This window comes from Mustela lutreola, chromosome 8 (assembly GCF_030435805.1).
Source record: "Mustela lutreola isolate mMusLut2 chromosome 8, mMusLut2.pri, whole genome shotgun sequence".
Classification (NCBI taxonomy): Eukaryota; Metazoa; Chordata; class Mammalia; order Carnivora; family Mustelidae; genus Mustela; species Mustela lutreola.
In genome coordinates this window covers 105355152-105381994 of record NC_081297.1, presented here as the reverse complement: position 1 = coordinate 105381994, position 26843 = coordinate 105355152, and positions in this window count along the sequence as shown.

The following is a 26843-nucleotide window of genomic DNA, read 5'->3' as shown; positions in this document are numbered from 1 at the left end:
TGTTTCTTTCCATGGAAGTTTGACCTGGTGCTCATAATGTGGTTGGGCTAATGAAACAAGCTTTCTCAGTAAAAGGAAAACTTATTTTATAATTATTAATGAATTCTGCTTTAGCTTTACACGTTCCATTTCTTAAAAAAGATTTTATTTATTCATGAGAGATAGAGAAAGAGAGAGAGAGAGAGAGGTAGAGAGAAGCAGGCTCCCCATTGAGCAGGTAGCCCAATGCGGGTCATGGTCCTGGGGTCCTGGGGTCCTGGACGCCAGGACCATGACCCGAGCAAAGGCAAATGCTTAACCATCTGAGCCACCCAGGTGCCTATTTTTTGCGTTTTTGAAACAAATTCACTGATTCAGTTTTTCTATAGTAATCCTTTATAAAATGTCGTGCTTCTATGATAATAATGATTTTGAATAAATCAATATTTGCACCCCTTAGATTATACCTCTTTCATAGACGTAATAGCTTTTCAATTCTTGCTTAGAATACAGATAAAAGATTTTGGTAATGCTTTCTTCTATTTCTTTCAGTAAGTCTGCTTAAAGGGAAATTTTTATCTAGCGTTTCAGATTTGTAGCCCTCATTTTTTTTAAAAACAGCTAAACAATGCCGTAAGTTGAGCAGTCTTTCTCTTTTTGCAAATTCTCACACTGGGGATGCCTGCGTTGATGCTTCTCCAGCATTTGGAGTTACACATTTTGTAGATTCTGTAGATTGTCATTCAAATCTTCCAATCCTAAAAACACAATAATAAAACGTTTGTTTGTTGTTCTGGGCCAAGGGAGGTAGGTGTGGCTCCTTCTCTCTTTCAGGTCTCAGTTTAAGTGCTGTCTCTTCAGCGAGGCTTTTGGTTGACCCTGAAATCTAAAGCGACTGACCCTGATTTTCTTCTTTCAAGGGTTGGCAACAAAACTACGGCCCCCAGGCTAACTCTGGCCTGCTGCCTGGTTTCATAAGGGAAATTTTACTGAAACATTGCCGCACCCATTCACTTATGTATTGCCTATATCTGTTTTTGTAAGGCAAGATCAGAGTGGAGAAGGCCGTAAGGCCTGCCAAACCATTCATTGTCTGGCCCTTAACACAAAGGCTTGCTAACCCCTGCTCTCTTCATTGTCCTGTTTCCTTTGTGCCATGTATCATGTTTAGAATTGTCTTATTATTTCTTTGGCTGTTTATTATCACAGCCCCATAAGGATGAGAGCTCCATGAGGTCTTCAGTCTGCCTTGTGCATCCCTGTACCTCCGGTAATCGGTACAGTGTTTGGAATGGAACAGACCCATAATGTCTGCTGAATATATAAATGAATTAGATAGATATCAAAGTGTTAGATTATTCTACTTATTTCCCTGGGAATTTGGGAGCGTATGGGGGAGAATTAAGTGTATTTTGGCTCAGTCAACATACTGCATTGGAAGTAGGTGACAAGAATAAATATTCTAAATAGGGTCTGAAGCGCAGATTTAGAAGAGAAGGTTGGGCTAGAGTAGCCTGAGAGATAGGAAGAAACCAGTAGAGAGTGTGCCCAAAGGTCAAAGGCAGAAGAATTTCAAGGGCAGGTAGTAATTTCATCAAGTGCATCAATTTCATCAAGTGCATTAGAGAGAGATCAAATAATCAAGACTGGAAAATTGTCCCAGGTTTTTGCAACAGAGAACTTTTGACGTTGGCAAAGGCTCTTTCTGTGGAGCATTTGGGGCTGTATTAGTTTGCTAGGGTAGCTATAACAAAGTACCACACACTTGGTGGCCCCCAAGGACTGAAATTTATCCTCTCATCAAAAAGAAAAAAACAGAAGTCTAGAGGCTAGGAGTCTGAAATCGAGGTGTCGGCAGGGCCATGAAGACACTAGGTCCTCCTTGTCTTTTTCTAGATTTTGGCACTTGCCAGCAATCCTTGGCGCTCCTTGGCTTGTTGTTGCATGATTCCAGTCTCTGCTTCCATCTGCACAAGGTAGTTTTCCTCACATTTGTCTCAGTTCCATTGTGTCTTCACATGACATTCTTAGAAGGGTATCAGTTACTGGGCTTCAGGCCCACTCTAATCCAGTATGACCTTTGTAGCATCTTGATTTCATCCTCAAAGACCTGATTTCCTAATGAGGTCACATTCACAGGTATTGGGGCTAAGATTTCAATATATTTGGGGAACACAATGAACTGACCACAAGAGCAGAAGTCAGATTGCTATGTGTTGAGAAGTGAATGCTGCAAGGAAGTAAAGACAATGAGTAAAGTCTTCAAAACACTTGGTAGTGAAGAGAAGAGAAGCAGGGCAGTAATTAGAGAGACACGAGGTTTAAGAAGGTGTTTGAATGGCCAAGGGGAAGATACACTGGAGAAGGGAAGCTAAAAGATGGAAAATGTGAACATAATGAGGAGGTTGAGAAAGCAGCAGAGGTAGACACTGTTACTTCTGCCTCAATATCCCTTCTTCCTCGCTCTGCTTCCCTTCAATTTTAGCTGGGCTCATAATTGTCCACATTAAGGATACATTTCCTAACTTCCTTTGTATCTGGGTGGGTTGGTTTTGTGATTAGATTCTGGCCAATGGGAGGAAGGTTGACATCTTGTGTGTTGACTGGCGTGTATACACGTTGGCTGGAGCTTCAGTAGTTATCTTGGACTATGAGGTGGAAACCACATGTTGAGAATAATAAAGACATGTGTTAAAAAAGGAGCCAAATCTTTGATGATTGTAGAAATGTCATGATAGCCCTGATTTGCTTATGTAGATTCTTAATTTTTGCAAAAGAGAAATAAATTTCTTTTCTGCTGAAGCCACTATCATTTTGTGTTTTCCTTCACTTTCTGCTGAATTTAATTGTGACTGGACATAGGTAAATCTAAGTGTGATGTGTAGATTAGGTTCTGTTCAAGCAGAAGGTAACCTAATTCACGGAGGCAGGAGGGAGGATGGTTTAATGATTGTGGATGTAGATGCGCTGGTAAGTAGATGGTGGGAAGGTTTAAAGAGTTTGTGTTGAAGGCATTGGTTTTCTCTGTAAAATAAAAGTAGAATTTGTTGGGAATAATGGAAGAAATTTTAGTAGAGCAGGTTTAATGGTGATGATTTAGAAGAAGTTATTGTGGGACCCCTGGGTGCCTCAGTTGATAAGTGTCTGCTTTCAGCTCAGGTTATGATCCCTGGGTCTGGGGATGGAGCCCCATGTCTGGCTCCCTGCTTGATGGGGAGCCTGCATCTCCCTATGCCTGCTGCTCCCCCTGCTTATACTTGCTTGCTCTTTCTCTCTCTGACAAATAAATGAATAAAATCTTTAACAAATAAAAGAAGTTATTGTGAGGCATGAGAGAGAGCTGACAAGCAAGGGGACATTGAAGTTAGAGACTATGTAATTAGGAGGGTCAAGTGAATTTCTCTTGTAGTATTCAGTGGGAGAAAGAAGGCTCTTAACAGGTATCCATGATTAGACTTTTGCTTTATGGGAACAAAGAAGGGACAAAGGGGCTTTGCACAAAAACTTTAACCACCTTCTATTTGACACTTCAAACATAGTAGACAGACGGCATGAACGTGCAAAATGAACAATACAGACTTCACTCCAGCTGTAAAAGGGGCCAGTTTGGAAGGTTTGGCCCTTGAGGAAAGCTCCTGAACCTAATGGTGCAGTAGGTGAGGAGGTGGGTAGATGCCATTTCTGAACATGTTGAGAAGTGAAGAAATGTCCTAATGTTTCATGGGCCGTATCATGATCACCATCTTGAGGACAAAGGGAAATAAATCTATCTGGGCAGCTGACTCACTGCTGCTCTAATTTCTACTAACTCTTCTCAGAGTGATGAGGGCCATTGTACAATAGCATGGAACAGGGAGAGAGTGCACCAAGCCCTGCTTTTTAACTTAAAGAAGGCTTTGTCAGACCAATATTTTGTCTTGGATCTATCACCGTGGGGAAAAAGTTTATCATTCAGAAAGGAAAAGCCGCATCTCAACAAATAGTGATAGGGTTGGAATGAAATTTGTTACTGGTTTTAGAACTTGGCAGTTTTCAAGATACATTCTGAATATATATGTTACCTCATTTAATCTATAAACAACACTGTAAGGTGGTTTTTATTGTGATGACTTAACTTACAAATGAGGACATTGAGGCTCAGAGAGGTTGATGATTTTTCCAGGACAGGTAATCAGCAAACATTAGAATTGAGTTTTGACTCCAGGGCCCCAGAGGGTGCATTTCACCCTGTTCATCCTCAATTTGATGATTACTCCCAGTAAGTAATTAGTCTGGACAGCTCCACTGTGAAATAGGCAAGGTTTTCATTTTCCATAAAGATTCTCCAGGAGTCTGAGGCTTTTTCAAATTATTATTTAAAACTTCAATTTGTGGTTTGTGGTTGTTAATTCAAGACACCATATTCACCTAAAATGGAACCTCTCTTCTCTTGAATTTGCTCTATTTTCTAAAGACTAGAAATCTCAAACTCTTGAAGATTGTACTTGGAGGCACTGTTAAATGAATAAAATAGATTACATTCATGTTGGCCTCTAGAGGTCACAAATGCAACAGAATCTTGTTCCCTTCTCTTTCTCCAAGAGTGTTTTTGACAGCCCACAAACCGCTATGGTTTTGATGCATGTGTGTGGTCACCATAATTCTTATGATTCTAATGATTGCATTACAAGAATAAGTTTGCTTACAAATATATCCAAAACTTTACTTTTTATACCAGCATTTTCTGAGTATTCATAGCTTTGGAGAACAGGAAAAAACAACAGAAGAACTTTTTTTTCTGGAACCTCTGCAAACTATTTTTTTTTTTTTTTAATGTAGAAAGTGAGGTCATATTATTCTGAGAAGAACCATTGGAATTACTTGCTATCACTTTTGGAATCTGAGTAAATCAGTGTCCCAATGACAAATGAAACACTTATTTTAGAGATATAGGCAATGAAAATATTTGAAAAATAATTCATTTGTGTACAAAAATAAATGAGAAAGTATTGTTAGTTTGTCATTTACATGGAATAGTTAAAATTTAAAATTTATATTGGCTTAAATATTATAACAATATTTTAAGAAACAATAAAATTAGTGGTCAGTAATGCTTTGAATTTTTTAGTATTTGAATTTTATGGTTTTCCTAATAAAAATCTCTGCCACTTACTGGTCATTTATAACCTGCTGGGCATCATGTTAAATATTCTTTAAACATATGATCCCATTTATTTTCACAACAACCCTATGCACAGCTTTTGTTAAATTTAAAAATTGATGCCTTTTATTTGCTTGTTTTTTCTTAGAAAATGTCTCAAACTCTTTCCCACTATATATTAATTTGGAAAAAATTAAGCACAGCTACTTAAAATTTCAAGTAACCACATAAAATGAAAATATTTGTCAGTCAAGTACACGTGTTCACATTGAGAGACAATGAAAAAAAAAAAAACAAAGGATTCCAGGTTGTCAATAATTATATACAGCTATTATTGCTATATCACTACCTAGTTTTTGTTGGTGTTTCTTAGAGATGACTTCATAAAGCCATTTCTCAATATATGGCATGCTATGAATTATACCAATGAACAGTATTTAGCTGTAGCACCCATCAGGAAACAATATTGAAAATTACTCATGGTGTCATTTTTATAGAGGAAAAGGTTAAGACTCGATGGGATGGACAGATAGCATCAGGAGAACCTTCCTCCCCCTTCTGAGCTTGGTTCTGCAGCATGGAAGGAGCATGCCTTGGCTTTGGAGTTAAACAGGGCTGGGTTTAAGTTCCGACTCCATTATTTGGGGCAAGTTATCCTCTCTGAGCCAGATTAATGAAATTACAAGCATGGGGACCGTGTGGCCATTCTTCGTCCTCTTCGCATTACTCTGAAAAGCCAGCATTAACCTGTCAGTGCCACAGGAAAGGAAGGACACAGTGATGAGATGGAGTCTTCCCAACTCCGCATTCTCTTCAGCTCTGCCTCTCGGGCGGTTGGGTTCTATTAATGCTCAGCAGGTTCTACTGTTTAATGAGAGGACTGGAAGAGGAAGAGGGGCACGGGGCCTGCTGGCTCGTACTGGATCAGCTGGCAAGAGCAGTTTGCAATAACATACGTTGGGAATCAAGGGTTTTCGACATTATGCCCTAGGGGTCTCAGGGCAATTCTTCAGACACAAAGGACAGCAAAAGAGAATATGGTTTGTAAGGCAGACAGGCAATACAGGATACAGATTGTGAGGACAGGTTCCACTTACTAGCTCTGGCACCCTTTGCACCTTACTTAAGCTTTCTGTGCCTCAGTTTCTTCATCTTCAACGTGATGATTATTGTAGTCCTTACCTCATGGGCTGTTGTGAGGTTTCTATAAGTTAATACGTAAAATATTAGAATGGAGCCTCAAATGTTGTAAGCGCTGCAAGGTGTTTAAGGCTATTATTAATGATTACAAAATAAAACAACGCCAAGGTGACTGCCTAAGTTAAGAAAGTATAAATTAGACTCGTTAAAAAACATTGTTAATATAGGTTGTTTCCCTCCTCACCTTAAATTTTGATCCTGGTGTGTGGGTGTGAAAAACTGGAAACAATGCATCGTTGAAACCAGAGTGTAAATTCCAGGAGATGAAATAGAGCAGAACCACCATATTTATGGTTTTCACACCAATCCTAAAATGAATCCAGGTTTGCTTTATACTGGCACCTGTTTTGTTTGGTTTGGTTTTAAAGCGTAGGTGGTCCCTAAAAACCAGTATGCCCTTTGCTAAGTGTTTCAAAATGTCTGATGAAGATCCAACATTTGAAAATAAGACCAGACCACGTGATTTTGTTATAAAAAGAGGCTTGATCTGTACAATCTCTGAAAAAGAGCACTAAATCTTGCCAAATATAATATCATAAAGACACAATGATATGATGCATCTTTGTCTTTTCTTTTTTCTCACTGCACACTAATTTAAGAAAAAACGCTTGAAAGGTAGAGTAAGAGCTGAATTTAGACTGCCTTTAATTGCATGTGGGTAGATAACTTTCCCTTACATCTAGATGAATTTTCTTCCTCTCTTCTCTTCCCTTCCCTCCTCTTCTCTTCTCTTCTCTTCTCTTCTCTTCTCTTCTCTCTTCTTTATTGAAAGAGAGTGAGAGAGAATGTGCATGTGCAAGCAGGGGAAGGGGTAGAGGAAGAGGGGTATCCAAGCAGGCTTCATGCTCAGCACAGAGCCCAATGCCAGGCTCAATCTCACAACCCTGAGGTCATGACTTGAGCTGAGATCATGATCTAAGCTGAAATCAAGAGCTGGACGTTTAATTGAGTGAGCCACCCAGGCACCCCGAGGTGAGTTTTCATATGGCTATCTACAGTTACCTCAACTTAATACAATAAAGAAACATTCTCTCTTAAAACTCTCATTTGTGGGGCTCCTGTAGTTCCACTAAGAGCACCATCATTCGCCTACTTTTCCATCTTCGATACCGTTGAGTCATTGTTTTGATCATAGACTCTTGTTAAATCTACATCTGGAAAAACTGTGAAGTCTCTTTCATTCCTACAGCCAGCTTCACCCTCTGCCACTGTTTGCCCTACAGTTTATGCTTGGTCATGTTGGATACTCTAGGCACTTTTATGGTTCTGCATCTCAAATCTAAAATTCTGCAATAAGATTGCTTTAATGTATTCTTTTAGTTACTTCTAGAATCTCAGTTTAATTACAGAAATCAGCATTTCTTTCTAGCAACCCAAGAGACTGTCCTTTAATTTCCAGAGTAGTGTGTGTCCTGGAACATGGGAGATGCTCCATGAATTTGTTGATTGAATGAATGAGCCCCCAAAAGGGTGCAAATTTACTCATGTACCAAAATGGCTTCACACAAGATGGTTTGCTTTCTTTTTCTTTTAATCAATTTTTATACAAGGTGGTTTCAATTATGAAGTAGTTCTGAGAAACAAAATGTAAACACAATTTAATTGAATTAATGGTTAGGGGGGATTCTAGTTTCAAAAGCATTCATATCTTAGGAAATCTAAGATTTGAAGAGAAGTGTTAGTGAAGACTAAGTTTTTCTAACATGCAGACAGAAATCATTTAGATCTCCAATCAGGTGTTTTTGTTTTGTTTTGTTTTGTTTTGTTTTGATTTTTTTTAATGCAATAAGGAATAAGAGCCCATTCCCCTCCAGTACCCCACCCACCCAAATCTAATGCAGGAATGGCCAGCCGACTACCAGAGATCTTTGCTCCGCCCTCCACACGTTGAGCTGTTTCTAAGAGCTAGATGTGCAGACAGCCCTTCCAGGTGTTGGCGGTGTGATGTCATTAGTTCTCACCAGTGGATGACAGGGGACATGAATAACTTTACCTCTGGACTAAGAAGGTTAAAAAGTGGTATGCCTTCTCTCTTCTATCTTTCTCCATCTAGCAGCTGACATCAGAGGACTATAAGACTTCTAGCAAGTGACAGAGAAACAAGGTGGAAAGATTAATATTTGTTCAGTAGAGGCTAGGGTGTTTAATAGTGAGCACAGATTCAACAGAAGACCACAGCGGAATTGAAATAGAGAAGTTTATGACTCAGAGGTCCTGAGGAGGTACATAGCATGCATGTCTCAAGGGCCTTGAGGGGAGGTAAAGGCAGGTGCTGGCAAATGAAGCAGCGCTTGAAACACTTGCCTTTACTAGGGTCTGTGGATGGAAGGCTGGTTTGGTCATTTCAAATGAGAAGGATGGGGGAGAGTGCTTATCCTACAGTGGTTGGGGGAATCACCTCAGGAACTCACATTTACTTGTGACACTGGGCTGCTATCGAGGGCATGCACTCTAAGGAGAGGCTAACATCAGCTCAAGTTCTCTGCAGGCCGCTTAGCCACACAAAATGGATGCCAAGGCAGCTATGTTATGGAGCAGTTGAGCCAAACTTTCAGTAATCATCAATGGAAGAAAACCACCTTCACACCAGCAATATGTGCAATGGACTCTTACTTGAACATGAAATAGACTTTTATTATGTTAGACTACCAGAATTGTGACGTGTATTTGTTATAGCTGTTAGTATTTCTCTGATACATTATCCTATTCCTGTGAGTACATATATTGACATATATTGCATGTCCTACAGGTTGGCAATGTGTCTCATAAATTTTTGTACCCACCATAATAATTAATACAGGGCTGAACATGCTCTTTTCAATTCATAACATGGATTTTTATGTTTATAAAAACATGGATATCAGATGATTGAATCCATCTTCTATGAAGTATCTCTTGCTGTCTTCTTAATACATGCAACAGTAGTTTGGATGGTACATCATCTGACTTGATTGTTAGTTGTTATTGTGTTTTTTAATAACAAATTTTATTAAAGAATTTCCAGACCAACTTTGACTTTACAAGTTTCCTGACAGTCTTACCTCATAATCCCCAAAGCAGAAATAACAAGCCTTTCTTTTAAGTTTATAAAAATATTTTCTATGGTAACTACAAAGTGGTATTGCTCTAAGTTGCTTTATATCTGTTTCTCTCTACTCTACCTTAAACTCTTTGAAATAGGCACTAGAGCAAATGCATCTTTTTATCTCAATAGCCCAGTAATTCAGCATTGATAAGGCTTGACTTCTGCTCTCAAGGTGCTATCTTTCATCTACTAGTAAGTGAGGAATAGATTTTCAATTCTTAGCTGTGTGTGTTACTTTCTCTCCCTAAACTAAGACTATTGAAGCAGACTCTGATTTGTTACCAAGAGAAAAAATGTCTGAAATATAATGATAAAAAAGTTAAAATGTATCAAAGTCTGGCCCATATACAAATCTGGGGGAAAAATCACGTTTTAAAATAGAATGGCTACTACTATTTCTAAAGATGGATTCATAAATGAGAAAAGGTGAGCAGGACACTCACATATTTGAAAAGCCTGGTATTATACCACATGTTAATTAACTAAAAGAGAAAATTTTTAGAGAGGCAGAATGATAAAATAGGGCATAGCTGGGTTATGTGTCTTCAATCTAAAATGGACTGCCTATATATTATTGGGTAAGTTACTGGTCACTTAACTTTTCTGATCACGAAACTTTCTTATTTGTGAAATGAGATTGTTGATCACTCATTCTAATATCATGGTTTAATGACTCATTTTGGATGCAGGATGGTTACAGAATACGATGTTCATTTAAAGTGTTTTGTCTAGTAATTATTTTACTCAAATACATTATTTTTTTAAAAGATTTGTGGTATTTTAAGTATTTATAATCACAATGTTGGGGCTCACTTTCTTGTCTTGTTTTTAAATTACCTTTTAAATAATGTAAATTATTTTACTTATTTTTACTTAAAATTACTTATTTTGATTTGATTTAGATATACATAAAGGTATATAGAAGAAAGACTAAATTACTATAGTCCTTCACCAAAAGAAAGAAACCACTGTTCATATTTTGTCATAGATTCCTTCAGTGTTTTAATTATATATTCTATTGTACTGCCTATAAATATATTCTCTTTTTCTTTCCTACCTTATTTCTTTTTGATTTTAGTAATATTTTTAGAACATTTTCCCTTGTCATTGATTTGATATTTCTTTGTATAGAAGATCTAGAGTTTATTTAAGTCTTTCTCTGAGATTAGTTTAGTTATATAATTATTTTCACATTTTTAGTTAGAAAAAACCTACTCTAAATAGGTATAATTCCCCTCAGGTTCTGTTTATAAAAGCTGGTCATGAAATATTATAAAATGCACTTCAAGTAGAAAAGACTAAAATTCCATATTCCTAAGTTAGTTTTCTAAATATGACAAGTCAGGTTGACATTTATTATCATCGATAACTTACATTTTACTCTTTTTTTTTTTTTAAAGATTATTTATTTATTTATTTATTTGACAGAGAGAAATCACAAGTAGATGGAGAGGCAGGCAGAGAGAGACAGAGGGAAGCGGGCTCCCCGCTGAGCAGAGAGCCCGATGCGGGACTCGATCCCAGCACCCTGAGATCATGACCTGAGCCGAAGGCAGCGGCGGAACCCACTGAGCCACCCAGGCGCCCCACATTTTACTCTTAATTACTAGTAAAGCAAAGTAAACTGGAAAAGTCAAATAACATAAGAGCACCTTTTATGAGTCTAGAAACCTTTTAGATAAGTGGTTAGAAGAATTTATGTTTTATTCTTTTAAGAAATTATTAATTGAGGGGCACCTGGGTAGCTCAGTGGGCTAACATCTGCTTTTCAGCACAGGTCATGATTTTGGGTTCCTGGGATTGAGCCCCATGTCTATGGGCTTTCTTGTTCAGGAGGGAGTCTGCTTCTCCCTCTCCCCCTGCTTGTGCTCTCTCACTCTCTCTCAAATAAATAAAATCTTTTTTAAAAAAGAAATTACATAAAGTAACATAAAGTAACAAATTACATAAATTACATAAAGTAACAAATGGATTTCTAAACTTTTCTTTCAAAGGCATATCATCGTATTTAGTCACTATTATTTTTTTTATTTCTCACTAAATAATGATGGATAATGACGGATAGAAAGAACCATTTGTAAAAAGTTCCTTTGCATTGACGATATTTCCTACAAATGAATATTTCATTATTTGGATTAAAAAAACTACACATTTCCAAATTTTGTTCTGAAAAAAATTCATCCTGAGTGAAAAGTTATTACTACACATTATTTAAAGAGTTTGAGCACACTTTGGAGCCAGGGTATGGTGTGCTGGAAGAGCATGTTTCCAGAACTCAGAAAATCTTTTTATCATGGTGGTGTAACTGCTTAGCTGTTTGATGTAAGTCAGTAAACCCCCTTGAGCTTCAGGTTTCATATTGGTAAATGAAAAGATTTGAGAGCATAACCACTCAATTCACTTTCAGCTCTAAAACTTTATGGATCTCTGCTTCTCTTTTTTTAAGATGAGGAAACAGAAACAGGCTGTATCAGAGAATAGATTATGATTCATGATATGATACACTAATTGCAGAAATGGCTTTAATTCTCCATTATCCATACCCATTACAATGTGACCTTGAATTTCTCTTCACCAAAAGGTAGAGTCTATTTCCCTACTCTTTAAACCTGTGTTGGTCTTATAACTTGCTTTGGCTGGTAGAATTTCCAGAAGTGAAGCCATACACAGTTCTGAGCCAGGCCTCACTAGGCCTTGTGAGATTTCACTCTCCCTCACTAAACCTTACCACTGCCTGAGTGTGAGCCTATTGGATGAGTCAGCCCAGTTCTCATAGCCTTGGACCTGACTACAAAAGCAAGAGTGAGTCTAGTTCTGACCAAAAGAACCACCCAATCACCAGCAGAATCCTGAACTAAGTATCATTTAAAGCCATTGAATGATGTAGATGTTTGTTACGCAGCATCATTGTGGCAAATAGGTAGCTGGTACATCATCCTCTTAGATGTTTCCCTATATCTTGCATTTGACCTTACTCTTGAGATTTTCAAGTGCGGGGATTTTTTTCCTACCGTTCCAGTATCTCACCCAAAAGCATTTGGTCCTGGAGGCATTTTGCATGATTTTTATGATTGAAGTCATCATTTCTCCCCTCTCTGTCACACCAGAACTGCTCCTTGTGTATTTCTTATCTTGATAAACATAGTATCAAAACTATCTCAGGTTTCTTCCAACCAGAAACAATATTGGAGACATACTTAATACTTCTTTTTCTTCTCCAATTCCTTCTTTTACCCCTTTCATTGCTGTTGTCTTAGCTTTAGCCTTAGCTTCTTGCTTCAGAATAGTTGCATCAGCTTTCTAACTGACTACTCTTTGCATATGAACTCTCCCATAGCTAAGGTTGGGAGCCTGGAAACACAAGGGCACATGCTACACTTTCCATAGAGAAATGTATCATTGTTAGAAACCCTCTCAGAAGTACACAAAATCAGCTATATAAAGTATAGATCCAGGTCAACTGTTTTGTTGAATCTCGTACAATTAAAAAAAAAATCTTTAAAATTTCTGTAGTATAGAAAAGAAAAACCAACCATGACTATATCTAAATAATTGGCTTTGCTAAAATATTATTTCTTCAGGGGAACTTAAAAACTTGATGGGAAATTTAATGAACAAATTCATTAATCATTGCACTCAAAGTACTGACTAAAATGCTATTTTTTTTTTAAATAAAAGTTTTCATTTATCTTTGCACTGCTTGGCACATGCAAACACACTCAGCAAATATTTGTTGTTGTTTCGCTTTATTTTAATCATTAGTGCTTATCTGTTTGAATTTCACAAGGGTGGTGGATTTCACATTGTTGCATTGAATGTTATACTTAGGTTCCATAAATATTTTTACATACCAATGAGCATAATCAAGGCAGGAGATATTTAAACTGACACATAGTTTTTCTTCAATCAGAACTAGAAACAGTCACTTTATTTTGTGGCTTTTTGAAAAGTACACTTCCGGACGCCTGGGTGGCTCAGTTGGTTAAGCAGCTGCCTTCAGCTCAGGTCATGATCCCAGCGTCCTGGGATCAAGTCCCACATCGGGCTCCTTGCTCCGCAGGGAGCCTGCTTCTCCCTCTGACTCTGCCTGCCATTCTGTCTGCCTGTGCTCGCTCTCGCTTGCTCTCTGACAAATAAATAAATAAAATCCTTAAAAAAAAAAAAAAAAAAAAAAAAAAAAAAAAAAAAAAAAAAAAAGAAAAGTACACTTCCGTGTGTGAACATCAGCCTCTGTTTTCAAAGACTGGAACAGCTACAAAATGAAAACAGGGTCTGTGGTTGTTAAGACAGATGCTGGGGTTACAGTAAAAGTAAATAGGATTTTGTGGCTGGCACCTGATTTTTGGTGAAGATCAAAAGGATAGAAAGAAAATCTATTCACTGCTGAGAAAAGGAATCTGGGGTCTTTTGAATCATCATTAAAGCATTGACCAGATGCAGCACTTTTGCTGGCAAAGAGTCTTCTAGTGCAGGGGTTCCCAAATCTGAAATGCCATTTGGGCCACCTGGAGAATGTCTCAGTAAAAGCAACAGATTCCTCAGCTTGACCTTGTAGTGTGGCCCAGTCATCTGCATGCTCCAAAGCTGACCGGGTGATTTCAATAGTCAGGCTGGAGTGTGGGATAGGAAGCTATATCCTGTTTTTTTGAAGGGCAGTGATAGTTTTCCCAGTGCTAATTTTCTGAAGTCTCAAGATAAATTTTTATTTGAGGAAAACAAAGACATTATAGTACTACTTTTCTCAAAAGATATGTAAGAAAAAGGAACTTTTTTTCCTCCCCTGAAACTTACTTTTTTCTTGGGAGTGGGTAGAGTTGTTAAGAAATTATATAGACCTCTGTTATAGAATCTAAAAGTGTCAGAGTCATAGAAACAAAGAGTGAATGGTGGCTACTGAGAGCTGGGAGTGAGGGAAAAAGGGAGAAGTTAGTCAAGAGTACAAACTTCCAGTGATAAGATGAGAAAGCTCTGGGCATCTAATGTATAGCATGGTGGCTATAGTTATTAATGTGTACTTGAATTTTGATAAAAGAGTAGATTCTAAATGTCCTTACCACACACACACAAAGGGTAACTATATGAGGTGAAGGGTGTGTTAATAAGCTTGATAATGTATACCTGTATCAAATTATTCTGTTGTACACCTTAAATATATACAATTTTTGTCAATCATACCTCCAGTAAAGGTGGAAAAAAACATTTTAAAAAACTAAGCTAAGGGGTGCCTGGGTGGCTCAGTGGGTTAAAGCCTCTGCCTTCGGCTCAGGTCATGATCCCAGGGTCCTGGGATCGAGCCCCACATCGGGCTCTCTGCTCAACGGGGAGCCTGCTTCCTCTTCTCTCTCTCTCTCTCTGCCTACTTGTGATCTCTGTCTGTCAAATAAATAAATAAAATCTTTAAAAAAAAAAAAAAACTAAGCTAAAAAAAAAAAAGAAATTAGGTAGTTCATGTCTGCTTATGATGAGTTTTGGTTATAAACCGTTAAAACCGAATTTCTCCATTTAACCAGAAGAGAAAATCATTTATTTTGCATGATTACAATCCTTACTTCCTTTATTTTGTCATCTGGGCATCTTAGGGGATATTGTGGAAATGCCTTTAAGAAACATTATGCTTATCATTTTATAAGGCTTATTTGCAGTTTATTTTGTACTGGAAATTAAAAGCTCCCTCTAAGCCAGTAAGTTATCAGCTGTGACAGTTGACTGCAAAAAAGAGAATTCCTGAAAAAGGAAGGAAGATATGAAACCTTCCTGGGAAATGTTGGTCTGAAAACAAGTTCTAAAAACTCAAGAATTTGGGGGCACCTGGGTAGCTCAGTGGGTTAAGGCCTCTGTCTTCCGCTCAGGTCATGGCCCCAGGGTCCTGGAATCGAGCCCCGTATCGGGCTCTCTGCTCAGCGGGGAGCCTGCTTCCCCCTCTCTCTGCTGCCTCTGCCTACTTGTGATCTTGGTCTGTCAAATAAATGAAATCTTAAAAAAAAAAAAAAGAAAAAAGAAACTCAAGAATATTCCTAGGGATGATGGGTTGACGATGGGTTGAATTTTGTCAAAAGATTGGCTGCCTTGATTTAAAAAAAAAAAAAAAAAATCAACTGCCGAAGTTTTAGCTAAAGCCACAGAGAACTGTTAGGAATCAACTAGATGGCAGCTCACCTGTCCTGATAAAGCTGTAATATTAAAACACACGTGAGTAGGAGCACACAAAAAAGCAATAGTTCTTCAATATGCCTGTTTCTTCTTGGAGCACTTTTTAAAGGAGCCAATATATACAGGGCCACAGCCTTGGTTTAATGCATCTTTCAATGATGTTTTAGACCAAGAATAAATTCCTAAAAGTCAAGAATAAAAGCTAGAAATGGATGTTGGGTATGAAATCAAGTTGAGTTTTAGTTATTCAGCAAATGCTTCTCTACTGGCAAGTTACTATGGTCCACACCAACAGGTGTGAAACAATGTATTTGCTATTATGACTGATGCAATATCCTTTCTTGGTCCTTTGAAATTTATTTTTATTCATTTAGTTGACAGATTTGAGTACCCAGTATATGCTAGGTGGTAGGGATACAGGAAGAGATAGTTTTTTGCTCTCAGAAGGCTTTTGGTTTAGATAAACCAATGGCTAAGTCTGGCCCGTCTTCTGTTTTGTGAATAAAGTTTTATTGGGAGACAGCCACAATTCATTTGTTTACATACGGGTCAGGGCTGCTTTCACAGTTACAGCGACAGAGGGAGCAGTAGTTACAGACTGGGTGGCTTTTGCCTAAACTGCTTTCTGACCCTTCACAGAAAAAGATTGCTCACCCTGGCCTGGATTCATTCTAAAGCAGGAAATCTAGGATAGAGAAGGTAAAGACACAAAAAAATCAATCCCATATGCTAAAAAACAAAACAAAACACAATGCCATACATACAGTAGATAACGAAAAATCTTTTAACTGGATAGAAAATATCTTTTGTTGGCTAGCTCGAACTCAAACTGTTTTAACATCACATTAACAAACCCAAGACCACGCACGCACTGGATCCTCACATGACAGATCATCCTCTCTCTAGTTATTACAATCTAGTCTGTGAACACAGACTTAAAATATCAATGACCGCAGACTATAGTGCAAAATCATGGTGTTGATTAGAAGGGTGACAGGTTGAAAAACATGTGATTTAATCAATGCAAATTTTTTAACATGGAAAAATAACTTAAAATGTAGCCCTTTTGATGCTGGGCTCATAGTGCCTTTGTGGGTTAAGCTGAGAAAGAAGTCTTGGGGAGGAGTAATGGCATGGCAAAGAGGTGCCCACCCCGTTAGTCTTTCTGCTCAGTGAGAGTGGCTGATGTCACAGCGGGATCATTATCCACCTGGAAGATGTTTTAGTTGAAAAAAGCCAAGGTCTCATCTAATCAGACAAAATTAATGGACAGGGCCATGTTGTCACTGCTGTGTCACTAACCTTCTAGTTTAAATATTTCCACTATGGCCCCTGAGTGAGAAAATGAACAACTCTTAATTTCATTGAGTCATCAAAGAATGCAAGATCTCATTTTTTAAAAAATTAAATTAGTTTTATTTGTAATTTGATTTATGATGTCAAACTTGTTGAAACATGAAGTTGTCTGGTTTTCAATAAATAGGGATGACCAATTCAAGCAAATGACTTCACTGGATCCAGGAAAAATCAAGTCAAAATCTCAGCAAAAGGTCTAGAGAAGAGAAATACCATCTTAGTAGAGTAAATTCACTTAAAATGATGAAGCTTTGTGAATTAGGCAAACTATCTGGTTTCAGGACTTTGGCCTTCCATCTGGGTATTATGAGCTCATTGCTATTTCACTGTAAGTTAGCTTCCTGCCTTTGCTTTGTCTTGAAAAAAAAAAAATGGTTTAACATAATCAAACATCCCGATTGACAAAATATATAGCTCTCTTCATTTTCTTCTACTTAAAAAAGAACTATGATTTTAGGAAATTGGATTTTTTTCTTGGAATAAAAATCTCCATAATGAAATGGTAAACTAATGGTTAAATTAGTAGGTAGTTGAGAAGTACAAATATGTCTAAAAATACTAAGAGGGTTTTCCCCCCTTTTCTTCTTATAAACTTATTCTTATTGGTAGTTCTTTTGAGTTCTTTTTTTTTTTTTTAAGATATTATTTATTTATTTGACAGACAGAGATCACAAGTAGGCAGAGAGGCAGGCAGAGAGGCAGGCAGAGAGAGGAGGAAGCAGGCTCCCCACTGAGCAGAGAGCCTGATGCCATGTGGGGCTCAATCCCAGGACTCTGGGATCATGACCTGAGCCAAGGCAGAGGCTTTAACCCGCTGAGCCACCCAGGCATCCCTTCTTTTGAGTTCTTATGTCCTTCAGATCTCTGTCTAATATGGTTGGGTTGGCAGCTAGAGTTGCCCCAACTTTCCATCTCTCCTGGGAAAAGGGGAAGGACATTTGTTCTGTTACTCTTTTCCTTCTTTTATAAAGTCTGGGTTATTATAATACCTAACTAGGTTTCTCATGAGGATGAACAACACAGTGCATGTAAAACATTTACCAAATTCCCTGGCATATAGTAAGTGTTAAATAAATATTAATTATTAGTATTCAAAGTCCAAAATTAAGCATGACAAACATTTCCTTACCCAAGCAGTGATTGTGAATTGGAGGGCATGTGCCCTTTGCCAGAAATCAGAGTTTGAGAGTTTAAATTTCAATATAGGATTCTAAATGTTTAATTCAGGGGAATGCAGCCTATTTTTCTTTCCCTTTTATCCCCTTCTGGTATAAATTTTATTTTATTTTAATTAAAATTCAATTAATTTACATATAGTGTATTATTAGTTTCAGAGGTCGAGTTCAGTGACTCACCAGTTTTATACAAGGCCCAGTGTTCATTACATCATGTGCCCTCCTTAATGCCCACCACCCAGTTACCCCATTTTCCCACCCACCACCCCTCCACCAATCCTCTGTTTGTTTCCTATAGTTAAGAGTCTCTTATGGTTTGCCTCCCTCTCTGATTTCATCTTATTTTATTTTTCCCTCTCTTCCTCTATGATCCTTTGTTTTGTTTCTTAAATTTCACACATGAGTGAAATCATATAATTGGCTTTCTCTGATTGACTTATTTCACTTCGCTTAATACCCTTTACTTCCATCCACCTCACTGCAAATGGTAAGATTTCATTTTTGAGGGTTGAGTAATATTCCATTGTGTGTGTATTATGTGTGTGTGTGTTTGTGTGCACACACCACATCTTCTTTATCCATTCATCTGTTGATGGACATCTGGGCTCCTTCCATAGTTTGGTTATTGTGGACATTGTTGCTATAAGCACAGAAGTGTGCAGGTGTCCCTTGGGATCACTATTTGTATCCTTTGGGTAAATATCTAGTAGTGCAATTGCTTTCAGTTTTAGTTTTTTGAGAAGCCTCCATACTGTTTTCCAGAGTCAGCCTATTTTTCTGAGCTGGAATAATTTCTTCTGAAGTTTCAGATCCCTTCGGTGTGGGTGAGATATGCTTTGTCTTGAGCATATCTGTCTGAGCAGAGAGGAAGTAGAGAGGCCTTATCTTCTTAGGAAAAGAGATGGTGGTTTAGAAGTTCTAACCATTCAAGAAAGTTTTTGCATTATGTCTAGGACACAAGTAACATGATGATAAAGACCGGGTGAGGCTAGGGATGGCTATTGCAATGAGTATGTATATTGTGAATCAGAATGGATATATTATAAAGGGGATATGACACAGTCTGGGAAGGTAGTTGTTCACCTACTGTAACTTGATTTGTTGGCAGTGGAGTGGTTGGATGAGTGGTAACCACCAGGGGGCTCTTTAGAAAAGAGGTTGTATGGTTGAGGATATCAGGAAGGCTACCTCTCTGTGTGCTTTAGGTAAGTTATCTCAGTGAGCATCACACAACTGTACGGGGGGTGGGGGTTAGTTCACAGATGATTAAGTAGAGGTTGCGAGAGGTTAAGCAGTTCTCTTGAGACCTCATTACAAGTAAATGGCAGGACTGGGATGAAAATTCAGTTCTCAGACTCTACAGTTCATGTCCTTGTTATTTTATTTTTTAATTCTAAAATACCACCTACCTTTAAAACAGGATGTGCAGACAAAAAGAAACAAACACACAGAGAGAAAATTCATAGGCTAAATACCTGGTATTTGGGGATTGAGAAGGAGCCTCAAAGAGAAACCCTAAAGCTGAGGGCACAAGAAGCTTAAAGGGAGACAGAGCCGTATTACCCAAAATTGGGATTTGTGAATGGGAAGCAGCCAGAGCCACTGTGCTTTTCATCCTTCTTCTTACTGCATTGGACATGCCTCTCACTTATGGTGACGTGATGGGAGATACCGTGATGTCCTGGAAAAAGCCCAGACTTCAATGCTGGATAAACTCTGGCTGGAATCTCGGCTACGCAGTTGCTGGCTCTGTGATGGCAGGCAAATCACTTAACCTCTCTTATCTGTTGAATGGGGATAATCTCACGTATAATTGAAAAGAAAAACTGCAAACAACTGAGTATAATTATAACAGTAATGATTTGTAATCTCCAAAACCCCCTGCTTTATCACAGTGAAACTAATCCTTCCTCATCCCTGATTGTTCTTAGATCCTAGGGAAATAGACTATGAAGTGGAAATTTGCATGTAGGAGATTTATTTGGAAGTGACCTCAGGAACATCACCTGTAAGAAAGGAAAGAGGGAAACCAGAGGGGGCAGTGAGACAAGTTGATCTGTGATACAGTCTTGCAACATTTCTCCATTGATCCCCTTCCTTATTCAAAAGCTGAGATGACACTTCAGAAGTGCCCTGAATTGAGCCTCTGTACCTTTGTCCTCCAGTCATTGAATGCACCTGCCTCCAAGGACAGGGCACGACTTTGGGCAGACACCTATCTTTAGCTAGAGGCCATTCTTCGAAAGGGACTCAACTGTGACAGCTGGCAGCATCCTTGGCAGCCAGGAGAAGTGCCTCTGCCAACCTTCTTCACTGCTTCCTTCTCCTACCTCAGCCCTTCTGTGTAAGGGATGGAGCATTCAGAATGACTGAGTAATCTTGTGAGCCTAGCACATGGTACATATGTCACATATATCATCCTGTTTAACCCCCAGACAGTTCTCAGAAGTAGGAGGAAACGAAAGTTTATAGAGTAACTTGGCCAGAGGGGCAAGAGCTAGAGCCAGGTTTTCAATGCAAAGCAGTTCATGGTCAAAGGCCATGTTTCTCCTGTAACATGGGTACTTCTTCTTTGCCCATCACCCCCCAATTTACCCAAGGTTTCCAATATTACTACTTCTGGTACTCCTTCTGCAGATATCTCAAAAATATGTCTTACCACATAGCTTTTTGGAAATGTATATATTTTATTTAAAAATACCTGCATCTTTCTTTTCAATATACTGTATTTCATTTGCAGGGAGTTTTACAGTTTAAAAGCTGGTGATCATCAAGGATCTATAAATATCAAGGTGAAGACAAAATAATTTTGTTATGTTCATCAGGAGTTCGTTAATTTAATTTTGAATCTTTTCATCAAAAATCCTTGGAATATGATAAAAATACATTTTTAGATTGGGATTAGTTTCTTAGACCTGGCACGAGTCACTAAATTCTGTCCTCCCTCATTTTCGGTAAGGACCTGGGAAAGCAGTAATGTAACCAAAGAAATTTACTAGACTATAGTCAATTGGAGAGTTTATTATTTTTAATGTTTAATTTTTTAAAGTTTATTATTTTTTAAAATGAGGATATTAAAGTGATGTCAACTTAGTCACAGATAAAAGGTGATTTTCTCTTCTTAATATCGTCTCCCTCTGAATGCTTACAGTAGTTTCTAGCCTAAAACAGATCATAGTTGGTTTTTTTTCCTTTAAAAAGAAGTGCCAAAAGGGGCATGTTTCTTGGTCCAATTTATGCCCTCCAGTGTCGCTCTCGGCCGGCAAGAACGACTCAGAGACTCACGTAGCGGCGAACCTTCTTCTTTAATTGCTTTTTTCTTCTTCCCTCTACCCTCGGCGCATGCGTTTTTATACAGGCAGTGTTAACCAATCAAAATGCAGTGCTCATGCACCTCCCGCGAGAGTGGACCTAAATGAACAGCCAATCATATTCAGTCCCTTACGGCTCTTAGAGTAGGCCTCCTGTACTGGCTCCCGACACTCCAGCACTACTGACAGTTCAATGAATTTTAAACCAATGTCTGGTTCTTTCCTTACTTTCACTGAAATATTTAAGGTATCTTTGAAAAGCTCTTGTGTGTTAGCCCTATAAACTATCTCTAAAATGTATTGCTGTGAATCCAGTTTTCATATCAGTGCCTCCCCCCACCCCCCCACCATGAAAAGTAATGTAATTCTCTAGTATTCTTGACTACTAAATCTCCAAGTCCCAGTTCTACACCTGGCTACCACCTCGACAAATCCTGCATATTACAGAGACACCTCCATAGAATGTTGAGAAGATCTTATTGTTTCTTTGCCTTCATGGAAGGAGCTGTTTTCTTGTTTTGTACATTTCCTCACAAAGAATGGATTTAAGAAACAAAACCCACCTTTTCAAAGTCAAGGTCATGGTGCTCAGTGGACAAATGTGACAAAAACCTTAGGCAAAGTCTACAGCCATACGCTGCTTTTCCTAACATCTAGGACAATGACAGCACTGAGGATTGGTTTCCGATCTCGGTATGTGATTTTCTTTGTTAGGTGGTTCACTCATTCCTCACACTTGGAGTAGTCTCCTGTTCAGTCCTTCCTAAAGGTTCTTCTCTGCTAGAGCCCCTTAAAAACTTAGTTCATACAGACTGGCCGCCCAGCAGTGTAGCAATATAACTTCTGCAAGGTTCTCTTTGTTTTTCTGATGCCATTTCTCTTTTTTTTTTTAATGTAATTTAAAACCAATAGTATTGTTTCAGTACCTTACTGGTTAAGCATTTTCCATCAGTTCCTCAAAAAAAGAGAGTTTTTGAGTTTGACCACCCTGATTAGTCAAAATGTTGAAGCACAAAATGATTTAAAGTTTGTATGCTTTAAAGATCAAGTAATTAAAAAATACCCTTTGTTCTTAGTTTTATGTGTAGGAAAATGTTGAGGTTAATTCGCTGACCATGTGGGATAATTTGACTCTCAATCAGTAAATTTAAAAGATCTTTCATAACATAAAAAAGATCCAGCCCTGCCAAGGACAAATGACTGGCACTGAAATTCCTTTGTTAGCTTAAGTCATTGACATGTAAAACAAAAGAAAATTCTTTGGCAGAAAACACAGGAACGTCCAGATGGTTTCTATCTATTTTCTCATTGATTGTATAATTAAAATCCCCTTTAATCATCAGAAAAATTGAGATAGAATGTTTGTAATAGAACAGTACTGTGTTTTGAAGAAATCCTTCTTCTGTGGTAGGTTCACTAGTGATGAAGTACTGGCAGCAACTATTTTGTGAATTTGCCCTATGAAGAAAAAATATCCAGATAGTTCATGAGGGGATAGGATTGCTTATGTGTAGCATTGTTGGTTGTGCCAAATAAGGTCTAACACTGATCCACCAACATGAATATGAAGTAATGGCGATCACCTGCCTTTTAAGTGATATTTCCCTTTACCTGCAATAGAATTCACCACTTTGATGAATTAAGAGGTGGACTAGTTCACTGTGAGGTTGGCTACTAAGGAAAGCACCAATAGTCCAGTTAGTAAACTACTTATAATGCATGTCATCAGCAGTTATGGGATGTAACTTGTTTACCCTAGGAGACCCTGACCGAATTTTGCTAAACTATATTCTGTGAAATCAGGTACCTATTGATCCACCTAAATGATACTGGTCAGCAGAACTACATTCCCACATGTTCCTTCCTTCTACATTCCATCTACTGATCACTTGATTATATGTTATTACTCTCTACCTATAGAATGTACATGGATATGCATGGTTTATACTTGATCTCGGCCAAAAGGCCAAGAAGTGATTATACCCATGGTTTTAGTTGATGGATGACTTCATCTGTTTAGGTTGAGTGACTATTTAGAACTTTATGGTGACCTTACACAACATTCTATCTACATGCTTATATCCATGTCTGTAGCACCTACATCTAAGTCTATTTTCTTGGCTCATAAATGGTGTCAGTAATGGTTTTAAAATGGAAAACAAACAAAAATGAAAAATTCTAGTGATTGGCCAGCAATTACTGTGGATGTTTTTTTTGTTTTGTTTTGTTTTACTTGAGGGTTATTTTCAAGGACTTGACTTTGGTCTAAGTAATGAGACAATATTGTCATGTTTTTCAGGATGCTGATGAGACAAAATACAGGAACATAAGATCTCTTTTCCAGCAGTTCGGGGAAAAGGTTACAGAGTAAAGTAATGGTGGATCCAGTACTACAGAGAAAGCAGTACTATTGTTCTAGCTGCTGAGTTCAAAGAGAAAGGGTCTGGAAGAATACGGTGAGGGTTTAGTTTTCTGTGTTTCCTTGTAAGGCTGTCTGATTCCTGATGGGTAATGACTCACAACCAAGAAGCCTAAAGGCACAGGAGGGTAGAGCAGGAAGCAAAGGTTCCAAATAACTGTGATGTTTACTAGGTACTTACTATAAAACAGGGATTAGGGATTAGGGATTATAAGTGCTAAGGACTTCACATAGATTATCCCGTTTAACATCCCTAACCCCATTCCATGCATGAGGCTGGCAGAGGTTTAGGGAAGTTAGGAGATTTGAAGGATCAGTGAATTCAAATCTGGATATTTTGACTTGAGAGGCAACCTTTTCTGGGCTATTGCACTGTTCTCTTGAAGTCTAAACACTACCCTCATTTCATAATGAAACAAAGGTGTTCATCACCATTTTAATGAGGACCTTGAGAGATCCATTATCAATGTCAGGGAACATTCTTGCAGCAAACATTACTGGAAGGGAAACTGACATCTGCAGCAGTCTGCTGTTCCTTTCCTCTCCCTGCACTTTGGTTGTTCAAAAAGGAGTGATGGTTGTAGGAAAGATTGGAAAGGGGGTGGGTGGTACTCAGGGTTTGACCTGTCTTGATTCTGCTCAACAGTTGCAAGAATGTTTCCATACCTGCTCTGTATTTCCAAAACAAAGTTTGTTTTTGTGTAGTTTTTTTAAAAAAATATTTTATTCATTTGAGAGAGAGCGAGAGAGAGAGAGACGGACAGAGCACTAGTAGGAGAGGCAGAAGCATAGGGAGAGGAAGAGGCAGACTCTCCGCTGAGCAGGGAGCTTGATGTGGGACTTGATCCCAGGACCCTGAGATCATGACCTGATCCAAAAGCAGATGCTTAACCGACTGTGCCACACAGGCACCCCTCTGTGTATGTTTTGCATGGCTTTGGTTGGCATGTGACTGTATTTTTAGTTGACTGATGACTTCGAGCCCTGTGGTGACACTGCAGTATGACCTATTATTTATGGCTTTGCTTTATTTAATTTTACAGTAATCCAAGGAGGCAGTTTTGATTTTTCTATATCATGAATTTGAAGTCACACATTCTGGCCCCCTCCTGCCCATATTTTACTACTGCTAGGTCAGGATGTCTCTTGCAATGGATGGTGTGTGTGTATCTAGTTTAATTGGCAGTACTATTTTTTTTCTTAGCGGCACAAAAAATATTCGTGCAGCTTTAAAAGGTGATGGTGTTTTGGATGTAATGGGATACAGAATCTCTGGTTTATGGAGGCAACTATGGAGGTTAAATGATTTCTTCTTTTCCCCCAGCTGGGGATTGACAGTGACGTGTGATGGCTAATTGTTGAGAGAATCCGTTTCTCTTTCATCCCGTGCAGAGCTGGTCTACATTTTCCAACCACCCTTGCTGTTACGTGCGGCATGAGACACAGCGATGGACACGTAACTGGAACTGTAGAAACCACGTGTTTTTCTCCACTTTCTCTTTTCCCAGCGACTAGCTGGATGTTCATGGCCACAGTGACCCTGGGAGCCACCTGCTGAAGGTGGCTGAACTTTTACCGATTTGATTCATGCAGGACTATGTGGAGCAGAGCTGTTTCTCTTCCCCACTTTCTCTAATCTACTGATTGACTTTCCATGTATGAGAGATCAATGTATATTGTGTTAAACCATAGAAATTTTGGGGTTCATCTGTTTCAAATGGATTCTCTTACCTTAGCAAATGTATCAGTAGAACTAGAATTCAGACCTTGTCATTCAAATTCCAAAACCTGTCTTCTTAACTAGCAATTTTTTTTTTAAAGATTTTATTTATTTATTTGACAGACAGAGATCATAAGTAGGCAGAGAGGCAGGCAGAGAGAGAGAGAGAGAGGGAAGCAAGCTCCCTGCTGAGCAGAGAGCCCGATACACGACTCAATCCTAGGCCCCTGAGGTCATGACCTGAGCCAAAGGCAGGGGCTTAACACACTGAGCTACCCTGGCACCCTTAATTAGCATTTCTTAAAGTTAACAGGTAGTATATTGAATAAAGGTTTTCATGGTGAGAGAAGTTTGGGAAACACTTATTTGAGTAAGTTTTGTGATGTAAGACTTCTTGGAGCCATGTGGGTATGGATTGTGAATCTCTAAAAAGTGTCATATGCAGTTTTGATAGCTCTCTATGACACTGACACTGTACAATTCTAACAACATTGAATCATGTCTCTATAAAATGTGTTACTTTGTACAGGGCTGTATTCTTTCTGAAGGCTGGTGTAATTTCAAATTACACTTATAAAGAAATAATTTTTAATGATTTTCTGGTGGCATATTTTCCAGTCTAGTCAGTGAATTTTGTATCCATTCAAAGGACTTAATTTCCATACACCTTGTTTTGTATGTTATTAAATGATAATTTTTATTACAACTCTTTTGAGGTCGGGGTCTGAGGTTTTGTTGTTCCCCACCGTATTCACAGCTCCTTGGCACAGGACCTAGTGCACAATAGGCACTCAGAAAATGTGTGCTAATGTAGTTAAAGAGGGAACATGGTATAGAGCAACAAATGTTGAATTAGGTGTTGAAAAGTATCCTTAGTGTGGGATCTGTGAGCCTTAATGTCCTCATTTATAAAATAAGGATAATGATATTACTCCAATGACTTGAAAGGATTCTGTGATGATCAAATAGAATAATCTAAGTATGAGCACTTTGTAAAACTGTAATGCAACATCTTAGTATTACTATTAGAATTAAATACTTAGTGTTTGGTAGACTTTATTTAAAGCATATATTTTTAGGCTTTGGTACAGACTTTATACCTGTAGTTAATAAAATGGAATCATATGTCTCTTCCTTATGGAACATGAGGGAAGTTGAAAAAATCAGTAAAACTTATGTGTGCATCTTTGCTTGGCAACTAGGGCCATTCCTGTTTTTTGGGTGCCCCAGAGAGTCATGTGGAAATGCATTCAGCAAGGGTTTGAAAGAAGGCTATAAAGAACTCCAGAAGAGTCAAAAAAAAGAAAA